Here is a 12307-nt window from a genome sequence, read left to right on the forward strand (position 1 = left end):
TGCAAAGTCCGTTTGCCACGTGAAGTCCCACTCTCACGGGTGGCAGGGATGAGGATGTGGGCTTCAGGGCTGCATCCCCAGATGTGAGGGACCGTGGCCGACAGGGAAGAGGGCTTGGAGGTGAGGGCCCAGCCGAGAGCATGCCCGAGGGAGGGGAGGGCAGCGTCTCGGGTCAGCGTGGCTGTGAGGGGGTCAGGGTGCCTGCCTTGGAAGGGCTGGCGGTCCCCAGCATGGCCCGCGCCCGGCTGACACTTGGGTGGCGACTCCTTTGACTGCTTGCTTCTCCTCAGGATCCCCCAGGATGTGAGTTCCACGGGCAGGGAGCTCACCCCTGCGCCACCTCAGGAGATCAGGCGCCCCTTTGCCCGTAGAAGGCAGAGCGACTCCTTCCTCCTCACTGTGGCTTCCCCCACTTCCTCTCAGCACAGAGGTCCCTGCCCCGTGCGCCTGGCCCTCTGCCCTCTATGACCCTCTGCCCTCTGTGGCCCTGTTTCTCTCCCCGTGACGCTGCAGGGGAGCCCCCAGCCCTCCCCCTCCCCTCACTTGTCTCTAGCAGGTTCAGAGCCAGGTGACCCGGGTTGGCCTGTCGCTGGGGCAGCCCATGTTCTCGCCGAGGGCAGGGGGACACACTTCTCTTCACATCGCTTTCTCACTTTCAGCTTTCCCATCTTCCAGTTAGGACCGGGACAGGCCCTGCTCAGGGGGCTGCTGGGGGACCCCAGCAGTGGTGGGACATGGAGGCCAAAGCAGGGGGCTCAGGACATGCTCTGCCACTCTCCGTATAGAAACCACCTCATTCACCATAAAAATGGGGCCCTTGGGAGTGAGTGAGGTGCTAACAGCAGCTTTGTGGGGACAGCAGGAGCCCTCGGGGACTGTGCCAGCGAACCAGACTGGTCGGTGGTCACCCTCTGGGTTCCTTGGGGTGTCTTTCCTTTGCCAGCTGGGGCTTCCTTCCCCTCTCTCAGCCTCGTCTTAGGGCTGTGGGTCCCTCCTCACACCCACCGGCCCCTCTACTGTGTCGATTGCCCCCACACACCTCCGTCTCTGCCTGCTCCTCAGGTCACTCTGTCCCGTCATCACCCCACATCTGTGTGGTGCCCGTGCCCCCACTCCCAGGCCTTGCCCCAAAGCTCTGCTGCTGTTGGCTCAGCCCTGAGCCCAGATCGTGTCCCGCCTTCCCCAGGAGCCTTCCCTGGCCTGTGCTGGCCACCCACAGTGACCCTTCCTTCCTTTCTGCATACTCAGACCCTGCCGTGGACTCTCGCCGCCTGGGTGGGTACCCGACTCTGCTGCTGGTGATGACGTCATGAGAGGCAGTTACTAGGCAACCGGCCTCTGCCGTCAGGGGAGTCTGCTCTGTGATGTGAAAGGCCCTGCCAATTTCTTAAAATTGGGACGCTGAGTCCCAGAGAAGAGAGGAAAAGCCAGCCAGGGTCACGTCGCTGGCGATCCCCCCTCAGCCCTGCCCCCGACTGCGCGGGTTTTCCAAGAGGCAATCATGTGCGACTAACCTCATTTTCTTCTCTTGTCAGGGTCCTGCGCCCGGTGGACGAGATGCCTGTTACTATTGTGATTTCAGCAGGCGTTTGCCAAGTCTGCCATGTTATCTTTGAGGACGAAACGAGAGAACATCCCGGATGAGCTGTTAGGTGCACTCTGTCTGTTACAGGGAATTATAGACAAAGGGAGCTACCTAACGGCCGGTGTCACCCTGCGGGGAGGCCCCAGTACGTCCCACAGGACTCTGACATCAGTCCTGCGTGGTCGAATGCTCTTATCAATGATTTATAGGGAGAAAGAAAAGACCTGCCTGTCAACTTGCTGCTGAAACAAAGGAAGGGAGGCACATTGCCAGGAAGAATCATAATTCAGAATCATCTTGATGTGGAGATGATTTAGGACTTCCACAGAAATTTTAACCGGGACACAAACGGCACTGTCCACAAAGGAGGGACCACAGCACAATTCAGAACTCCCCTTTATCAGAGACACCACCAAGGGGGTGAAGAGACCAGCCAAGAGGCGATGTTCGAGACACACGGGGCTGACAAAGACTTATATCCAGATTAAAAACTCCGGCATGCCCGTTTTTTAAAAAGGGGGCGAGGCAAAGGGCCTAAAGAGTAGGCAGAATATTTGAACTGGCATTTCACAAAATAGGATCTCGAAATGCCCCCGAAGTGCATGAAAAATGCAATGCCTGATTTCGTTAGTTAGCAGGGAGACGTGAGTCAGAAGCACAACGTGACGTCACCCCCAAAATGAAAAAGAGAGAAGCAGCTAAACGCTGGTGAGGCCGAGCGAGCGCCAAACCCGCCACTCGCCTTGGAGACCGTATGGCGGCCTCTGCGAACGTCGAACACGCACAAATCCTGTGACCTTGCGTTTCCACCCTTAGGTATGGACCCAAGGGAAATGTACACATATTTTCACCAAAAGACACGTAGAAGAATGTTTATAGCCGTTTTCAACAGCTAGAAACCGGAAATAACGAAAAAGTCCATGGCCAGGTGAGTGGCCCCCCAGCAGGGGGTATACACAAGGGAGGCCAGAGAGAGTCCACACGAGCAGACTTGCCACGCACTGCCACGTGACTGAGGCTCACCGACACAGTGGCAGAGGGGAGCCACACGAGGAAGTACGGCCTGTGTGACCCCATCATGTGCACGTCAAACCAGGAGAAACTGGTCTGTGTCGGGAGTCAAAGGAGCCGTTATTTTGGAGGTCGGCACGAAGGGCGTCCGGTGGAGGTGTTGTCTTTCCTGATCTGGGTTCTGGCTGCACATGGGCTCTCCTCTGTGCAAACGCACCGTCACTTCTCGGCTGTGCATTTGTGGGAGTGCACGACACTCTAGTAAAAAGCTCAGTTCAGGCGCAGACGACAGCTGCATTAACCGTGACAGACGAACTAGCAGTGACTTTGCCTCGTGCCGTAAACAACCACCAAACCGAACACAGTGCGTAGAATGGCTATTTTCAGACGTAGGACACCAGGCAGTGTAGCGCTGTGACCCTGAGGGAGGGGAGCCCCGTGAGCACCCTATTTTCTACTTGGAGGCACTTTCCAGAACGCAGCAAGGATGGAGGACCCGAGCAGGGCACAGAGGTCTTGCTGAGTTGAGAAGGTACAGACTGGGGTTCAGGGAGGCTGAGTGGCTGGAATTGGTGGGGAAAGTGCCAGAGATGGGGGGCTACCCCGTGGAATATGTCTGGAGATGTTCTAGTTCTCACCAGCTGGAGAGAGAAAGCCTCTAAACACCTGCCCCAGCCACAGCGTAATGGTGTGGACGTGTGGCTTTGACAACAGACATTTATTTTCTTACAGTTCTGGAGGCTGGAGGCCTGAGATCAGGGTGCCAGCACGGTGGGGGTCTGGGGAGGGCTCTCTCCCTGGCTTGCAGAGGGCTGCCTTCGCACTGTGCCATCCCCCGGCAGAGAGAGAGAGAGAGAGGGAAAACGCTCTCTTCCTCTTCTCCTATGGGATCAGGGTCCCACCCTATGACCTCATTTAACCTTAGTCACCCCCTGAAGACCCTGTTCCCACATCCAGTCACATTGGGGTTTAGGGTTTCAACCTACAAATCTTGAGGGGACATGATTTGCTTCAAAGCAACACCCGAGGCATTTGCTGGGGACTCCAGAAGGGCCACAATCTCAGCAGGAGGACAATTTAGCCCCAGTGGAGGCTGCTCTGGATGGTCACTAACAAAGACTTAAAACAAGCCTCAAAGTTCTGACTCTGGTCGCAGCCAAGTAGCTTCCCATCAGGCCGACTCTTCTGAAGGGAACCGTAAACACTGGACGAAAAAGGTCATAGAACAGCCAGCCGAAGGTGCCGGGGGACAACGGAAAGTGAACAGACTCCGGAAGGGGGTCGACTCTTAGAAGAAGGAACCAGAACTGAGGAAGTTTCCCATTTCAACAACTTCCAGCCTGAGGGCAGTCCTGTCTACACCACGCAGGTGATGGAAATAAGCCCAAAGTCCAATAAGAACTACGCAGTCTTTGTGGCTTAAAGACCAGAGCACAAAGTGTAAGGCAACCTCAGCCACAGAAAGGTAAGGGAGGACCCCAGAAGGAGGTGGACCCAAAACTCTGTGAATAAACTTTGCGCCAACCTCTGGCTGACCCTGCACCGTGCGTGGGCAGGACGGACTCCAAACAGCCCAGCCAAGGCCAAAACCTCAACTGAGATTTGAGCTGTCGCTTGGAGGAAGATTTTTCAGTTTGAATCATACCAGTTTAATTGCCTGTTAAAACAGTGAACATCAATGCAGTCCATCCCAGAGGCTCCACAATGTAACGTTTACAAAGTCCAGGATATAATCCAAACTTACTTGACGTGTGAGGAAATAAGACAATGGTGGCACGTTCTCAAGAAAAAAGACAGTCCATGAAGATTAACTCTGAGATGGCCAAGATGTTGAACTAAGCAGGCTAGGATTTTAAAGCTGCTGTTATGACTATGCCTGATGAAACAAAAGAAAATATATTCATAATGAATAAAAAGATTGGGTATTGCAGTAGAAAAATAGAAACTCTAAGAAAGATTCAAATAGAAATTCTAGAACAGAAAAGTGTAAATCTTAGAACGTGCTTGGTGCTGTGGCTCTGTGCAGAGAGAGGAGACAGGCTGGCCATGCCAGAAGACAGCAGCCGCAGGGCTTGGGATGAGGGGCTCTGAGCAGAGCAATGGGGGCTGTGCCACCTTGGGCCTCTGTGTGTAAATTATGGATATGGGATGAGTTGCTGTCAAGGCCCTGAGGCGGCTCTGGTGCTGGGAGTCTGGGAGCAGCTTGTTTGGGGTTCTGGAAGCCCACAGGAGGTGAGGGGCTGAGGAAGGCAGCCTCCAGGCAGCCACGGTTCCCACGTCTGAGGCTTTGTCTCCTCCATGAGTCTGGAAGAGTTGTTCTCTGCCCCCTCCTCCTGCCCCTAGCTGTGGTCCCTATTCTCAGGGCGGATTTGCCAGGTCCTGGGCACCCCAGGGAGTCAGCCTGGGCTCGGGCCTGTGTGTAGGGTCAGGGCTCTGGCCTTAGTAGCTAGTGGGAGAGACTTCTTGCTTCCTGCATACCCAGTGCATTGTATAGCTACCAGTCACTGTGACCACAGACTCTTCTTCTAGAACATGCCTATGGACAGCTCCCCCATCTCCATGCTCAAACTGGGTCTGGAAATCCCTTCCTCTGCCTCCCCGACTCCTGCTGAATTTAGACCTGACTTCCAGGGCCTGCCGACGACCTGCGGGCACCACCTGCAGCAAGCGCCAGAGCGCGGCAACTCCCCCAAAGCGCCCGGCGCAGAGCACAGCTAGGTCAGCGCCAGAGCTCAGGGCTGCACCCAGAGCTGGACGTGTCCCTGCAGCCTCCTTTCTGGCCTCAGCCCCGTCCTGTCCCTCGGAGCCTTCACTGAGCTCTTCTGCCCTGTGGGCCCCCAGGAGCAGGGCCTTCCTCTGCAGACAGGGTGGGAGGGACGACAGTGGCAACCAGAGCTGGTGGCCCAGCAGTGGGAGAGGCATGCATGGGCTCCTCTTGCCTCACCCCCCTGTGCTCGGAAAGGCCTCCTCACCTCAGCACGTGAATATGGATTTGTGCCTAAGGACAGGAGGTGGCACGGCTCCAGCCCTAATTAGTGCGTGATGGCTGCCTCCCTGGCCCCTGGGAGCCAGGAGAGGGGCGGGCATCAAAGGGGAGCAGCGCTAATCCTCCGCTTCCGAGGGCAGCATCTGCTTCCTCCCTCCCCCGAGCCGGCTCTCTGACAGCAGGCCGAAAGAGTCTCGGCTATTTAATTAGGACGGAAAGTTCCCCCAACCCTGGGAAATGATTTAATTTCAATATTTTCTTTGCTGAGCATGAGACCCTCCCCCATCCTCAAAGGCCTTCATCTGCAGCTCAGCCCACCCCCCGTCAGGAGCGCTCACCCGCCCCTCTCATTCGTTGTGTCAGTGTTCAAGGGACCGTGTGGGGTGGGGGTGGCAGCTTCTTTGCAAGTGCCCGGCCCCCTGGCTGCTCGCCCGGTTTGGGCTGGTGACCAGCTGCAGGCTGGGCCCCTGCCAGCCTGGCCTCCTGCCCACACGCCCGTGGTCCCAGTCCAGAGCCCTCAACTGGGCAGTTCCCCCTCCCAGCACCTACCCAGGCAGGTCCAGACCCAGCCGGGAGCCTCCCCGACCTTGGCCTCAGACAGCGCACCCCTGTCCTTCCCTGGACATCTCAGCCTGCACTCCCTGGACCTCCTATTGTGGATTCTAATCTGACGTGCCTTATTCTGCTCCTAGGGTGCATGTGCGTGTGCTCATGTACACGTGCATGTGAGTGTGCACTTGTGTGCATGTGAATCTGCTGTGTACACGCATATGTTTGTGTGTGTTCGTGCAGGAGCGTGTGCACACACACTTAGATGTGTGTGTACCTATGCACATTGCACATGTGTGTGAGTGTGCACATGCGTGAGGTGTGTGTCAGTGCATGTGTGTGCTCATGAGTGTCTGTGTACATGCATATATGTGTGTCTGTGTGTGGGGGGATGTGTTGCACACATGTGCATGTGTGTGATGGTATGTTCATGTCTCTGTGTGCATGTGCATGTGCACATGCCTATTTGTGCATGAGTGTGTGCACATGTCCTGTGTGTGCACACATGCATTTGTGCATGTGTGTCTGTGTGTGAGCCCAGCTGGACTGGGAGCTCCCTGAGGGCTGAGCCTCATCTTCCCACTTCTCTGTAAACAACTGGGTGCTCCTGTCCTCAACTGACCCGTCCAGGGCCAGCACCAGGCCAGGTACACGGTTGGTGGCAGGGCACCCAGGTCCTGGGTACTCTGTCCCTGGCACTCTCCAGACTCAGCTTCCCCATTTGTACATACACTTTGGTCCCACACATCAGTACCCAGTGCAAAGCCAGAAAAGCAGAGGTTGCGGGGGCTTCACCATGACCCCGGGGAGTCACCCAGGTCCTGCCCTGCAGGCCCCCCACCCCGCCTGGTCCGAGGTGCCCCCTTTGTACCAGCAACCCCTCCCTGGGGCACCGCCCCCCTTTCCCGGCCCCCCTGGTCCTCCAGCCCCGCCTGGCTAATGAGAGGTGTCAGCTGGGCGGCTCTTCCAGGGAGCTCACAGGCCTGAGCGGTTTCTTAAAAGGGAAATTCTAACCTTAAAGAGTCCTTTGAACACGTTGTGAATGAACAACGAACTCCGCCCGGGCTCCTCGGAATTCGAGGAGCTGGAGATCAGAGAGGAGAGAAGATTGATATCCACTGGGCCTCCTGAACGCACCCCTGTTCTTAAGGAGCTGTTCATCAGGCCTGTCCTCCGGGCGAGGTGGGGTCCTGGGCTGACAAATTACGATCATTGTTAATTCTCTGTCACTTCCCATCCCCCGTGCCACAATTGATGCCTTTTCCAGACAAAGCTGCCTTCGCAGACAGGCCCCGGCACCGTCATCACGGCGGCGATATTGACGGTATTGACGGAGCTGTCTGGGCGAACACAGGCTGATACAGCCCCACTGCCCACAGGCTATCCCGGCCCCTGCCCATGCCCCAGCTCCCCAGGCACCCAGTCCTCAGTCAGCCATCTATGTCCTCAGGATCAGGGCACAGCCCGGCCCAGCATGACGTGGTCACTCCGCAGACAGTTGCTGCAAGAATGAGTGAGAGCGAGAGAATGAACGAATGAATGAGTGCGTGTGTCACTTGAAGTAGAAGCAGGGCAGAGAAGCCGCCAGCCGCCAGAGGGGAAATTTCCCCAGCTGGTCGGGGACAGACGGATTCTCAGGGTTGGGATCCTGGTTACTGGCTGGGTTCCCCCTTGAGGCATGTCTCTCCACCCCCTGTAGGGATGCCCTGGAAGGCCTCGGGTGGGGCCCGCGGAGACCGCGTGACTCCCCTGCTGGGAGCCGTTGTCTTGTGGCCAGGAGCTCTGCAAGCAGATATGCACAGAATTGTGTGCATTCCTTTCTTTCCCGTTTTATGAAATACTTCTCCAACTGCCTGCATATTGCTCTCTCGAGGGATGAGGGGAGAAAAATAGCAATTAAAGTCTTGTCATCCGACTTGTTCAGGCCGTTAAGTTGTTCAATCTTGCATAAAAAATTGGCGAGTGTACTTAACGTGGAGGGAGCACCTGGTCTGGAAGCTGTAAATGTAAATCAACATGGAACGATGTGCCCCCCCACCTTGCATGCCCTGCTGTTCCTCCAGGGCCCGGGTGCTCCTCCTGCACCAGGTGGAGGCCGGCGGGGGCCCCTCTGCCCACCATGGTCCCAGGCAAGGGAGAGAAGGCGGCCCATGTGGGGCTGCGACATCATGCCCAAACCTAGCTTCTTTCCCGGTCTGGCTGGGAAGCTGGGATCACATTTGGAAAAGCTGTTTGCTGGGCCATCTGCTCGACAAACACAGCCCAGGACAGTGTCGCCGAACCGTTCAGGCCACGCCACAGTACCAGGTAGCCACCCTCAAGCCCTGCGGGGCTGGATGGTGCCGAGGTCAGGTTTTGGCTCGGTGGCAGGCGGGGCGGGGCAGCATCGCCAGGGTGGGCCGTCTTTGCAAGGCCGGCTGTGCGGTTGGCGTGAGCAGAGGCGAGGCTGGGAGCTCGAGATGGGCAGATCCACATCATTCCATTTTCCAGGTGAGGAGAGTGGGTGCAGGGGCCCCTCTGTCCCCCGGGTGCCCTCTCAGCGGCCTGCGAGCAGGCGTTGGCTGCAGGACCGTTTCCCCCCGAAGCGCAGGAGCCTGGCCTTGTCCTCACTTTACGTCCCTGTTTTATGGCGTCTCAGGAGAAAGATAGCTGAAGCTGCAGAGATTCATTCCTGTCTGCGAGAGGTTCATTTATTTTGACACGTGTGGTTTAGTTTCAATTATTTATCATAACACCGAGAGGGCCCCGATGAAAGCGCCAAAGTGTGTTTAACCGAAGCCTGGGCGAGGGTGACAGGTGGAGCAGGCGCTCGGGGCCCTGGGGACAGGGAGCCGGGCAGAGGGGGTCAGAGGTGGGGGTGAGAGGTGCCCCCCGCCGGGGGAAGGGGGAGGGGGGCTGGGGCCAGCCAGCGTCCGGCTACCCACGCAGCAGTGATGGAGATGCTGTGCTCCGTCATCCTCAGAAATGACATCTTGTTTCGGTCCTGTCTGAAGAGCAGGAGAGAAGCCCGGAGCCTGGGGTGTGATTTTAAGACAAAGATGTTTTCTTCCCTTCAGGGGCTGCGGCTTCTCGATCAACTGGAGCCAGAGGAGAAGCCAGGAGCGGCCCAGCCCCTCAGGTTCCTTTAGATTCCCCAGCTTCGTACTCTGCTGCAGTCAGCCGTCAGCCACACCTGTCTGTCCATCCGTCCACCGTCCTGTCCACCCGTTCATCCACCTGTCCACCCACCTGTTCTTCCATCCACCCACCTCACCACCTGTCACCCACCTGCCCGTCCATCCACCTGTCACCACGGTGACACCCGCTCTGCAGATCCCACGTGGGGCACTGGCGACGCAGAGGCACAGCAGAGCTGGCACTACCCCGGGGGAGCTCGCGGCCCGGGGGAGAGACAGGCACAGTTAATAATAAAGTGACAGCTATGGGGTACGTGTTGTGCCCTCGGCACTGTCCTAGGACTCACCATGCAAGAACGCATTAGGGCCCCAGACCAGGCGAAGGAGCCATGACAACTTGCCTCAGCTGACAGCTGAGGGCACCGAGCCTGCACAGCTGGGACATGGAGGGGCTGGAGACCTGTGCCAGGCTGTCTGGCTCCGGAGCCAGCCTCCTTGACCTCCACCCTGGGGGCCATGCCACCTGTCCCACCACAGCTTTGCCTTCACTTCTGGGGTATGGAGAGCTGCGTCACTCGAGCCACATGTAGCCCCTCTCTGGGTCACGGCCATCAGCTCTGTGTGACACTGGGTAGAGGAAAAGATACTGGGTCTGGTGGAACCACAAAACAGTGCATTCTGCCCTGCCCAGCTGGGTACTTGCTGTTCCACTTTACGGAGGAGAGAAACTCAGAGGGAGATGGGCCTGCAGGATTGGCTGGTCCAGGCGGCTCCTACTGCAGATGGGGAAACTGAAGCTCCAGAGAGGAGAGAACTTGCCCAGGGCACACAGCAAGGTCCCTGGCTAGGGAAGCACCGTGTCTGTGGGCTTTCTCTGTCCCTGGTGTGGCCTGGGGCACTGGAAGGACCCCTGCGCTTCTTGGCCATCAGTGTCCATCCCAAAACAAGCCGAGATGAATGCTTTCCCAGACGGTTATTTTAAATCTCCAGAGAACAGCTGCATCCTGACCGACTGCCCCAGGGGCCCCTCCTGCCCTGCAGCCACTCCACTCTGCTCTGATTTTTTTGATGGAAGAAGTGGCCCTGAACCAGCGCCCGGCTCCAGTTTGGGATTCGCCCTGATTCTCTGTGTACCCAGCCCGCCATTTATTTACACCACTGGAGTGTGAATTCTATGAATAAATTGCGTATCTCGGGGGCTTCTGGCTGACGAAGACGTGAAAGGCGCTCCAGTCCTCAGACGCCCATCTCTCCTCCTTATGCAGCCTGGGCCCTGGGAGCTGGCCCTCCTGGGAGGCTCATTTAGATTTTAATTAAACTGGCTTTCCCAAACAATTTGCAATAAATTAGCGACAACCAGGCTTTCAGAGTCCAGGTGTGAGGCAGTCCAGGCTCTGAGGGTGGACCCTGGCTCTCATCTGGGGTCACCTTCATGCGAGGTCGTGCACACCTCGGGACAGGCTCCGGCAGCTCCAGGCCGACCCTGGTCCCCGGGTGCGGGGCCCGCCTGGCTTGGCCACAGGTTTGAGGGCCCGTGAATGCCCAGCACCGGAATATTCCCACTTCGTCTCCCACCCGAGAGGGGCCGCCTGTCTCTGAGCAGAGAGGTCAGCAGACAGCCACAGCGTCCTGCCTCTCATGCCTGGACAGACACCCAGTCCAGTGCCCACCCGGCCACCCCAGCCCACCTCTCACACTGCAGGTGAGTCAAGGGTGCCCAGAGAGTGGACCCCACCCTCCGTGCATGCCAGGGGCAGTCCTCCCGAGACCCCTGTACGTGGGGTAGCCCCCAGATGCCCAGTGGCTCAGGCACTTCGTCCTTGGAGGCACTTCACCGGCCGGATGGGTCGGACACCTGTGCCATGCTCCAGAAGGCTACTTGGGGTCTGGGCTGCGAGCCCACCTCCAGGGGGTTTGTGAAGAGGGGGCGCAAGGCAGGAGGGCGCAGGGCGTGCGGTGCGGGCTGCTGTGGGGGTCTCCACAGCACTTTGCAGCTTCTTCCCTGAAAGCTCTGGTGAGCAGCCTCCTTGCCCAGGAAGGGATGCTCAGGCTGGAGGTCATGTGACCACTGGGGTGTCCTTCAGGGTGAGTGGGATTCAGGGCCCCCTCCAGGATGCAGAGACCCCGGCTTCCTAAGCTGCCGAGACCCTGCAGACACATCCCTGCACCTGGCAGGAGAGAGCGAAGGGGGAAGGCACGGTGCTGGCTGCCACTCAGCAGCCGTGCGGCCTGGGTACGTCCCTTGGGCTCCCGTCCACTTCCCACCAAGAGAGGGGCAGAGCACAGCCACTCCTGGCACGAGGTCGGTGTCGGCACACAGGAAGCACCCGACACGCTGCTGTTGGGTCTCCACCAAGGTCTCAGAAACTTCCACGGCACCTTGAGTCTGTGTTTCTAACACTCTGAGAGTCTGGGCTCCAAGGGCAGCAGCGAGGAGCTGCCGATTATAGATCCCCGGTGCCAGCTTCTGTGGCGGCTGCACCCGCGTGAGGGCCAAGGGGTCCCAGGCAGGAGCCAAGGCCTCCTCATGCCACGTGGTCAGGGACGGTCCCCCACCGCCTGCTCCTCCACGGACACCCCCCACGCACCCGAGGGAGGAGGGGTGAGTCCAGGCTGCAGCCGAGTGGCCTCCGAGCTCCCACCTCCTCCAGTGGCGTCCAGGACACCTGCTGAACGAGGCCGCGCCCGGCTTTCCACTGGGAAGATGATTGGTGTGTGGCTTTGAAATAACAGAGCCTAATGTCATGGAACGGGCAGTGTGGAGCGGCCGTGACACCCCTGTCTACTTGCAGGCGGTGTTGTTCAAAGTTGGGGCTGGCGCATCTGCTCCGGCAGCTGGCTGCCCGGCGCCACCGGCGGCCGCGCTCTGCAGTGCCTGTGAGGGGTCGCGGTCCACTGGTTTGATGGCCGCGCTCTCTGAGTGTGCTGCCTGCGAGGGGGAGGGACAGCTGCTCCACACGCCCTCGGAGGAGCACTCGAGGGGGAGTGTTAATTAAGTCGGGGGGGGGGGGGGGTGTGGAATCTCCTAACAAGCTCCTTCCTGTAAGCGTCAGGCTGCTC

This window comes from Equus caballus, chromosome 24 (genome assembly GCF_041296265.1).
Source record: "Equus caballus isolate H_3958 breed thoroughbred chromosome 24, TB-T2T, whole genome shotgun sequence".
Taxonomy (NCBI): domain Eukaryota; kingdom Metazoa; phylum Chordata; class Mammalia; order Perissodactyla; family Equidae; genus Equus; species Equus caballus.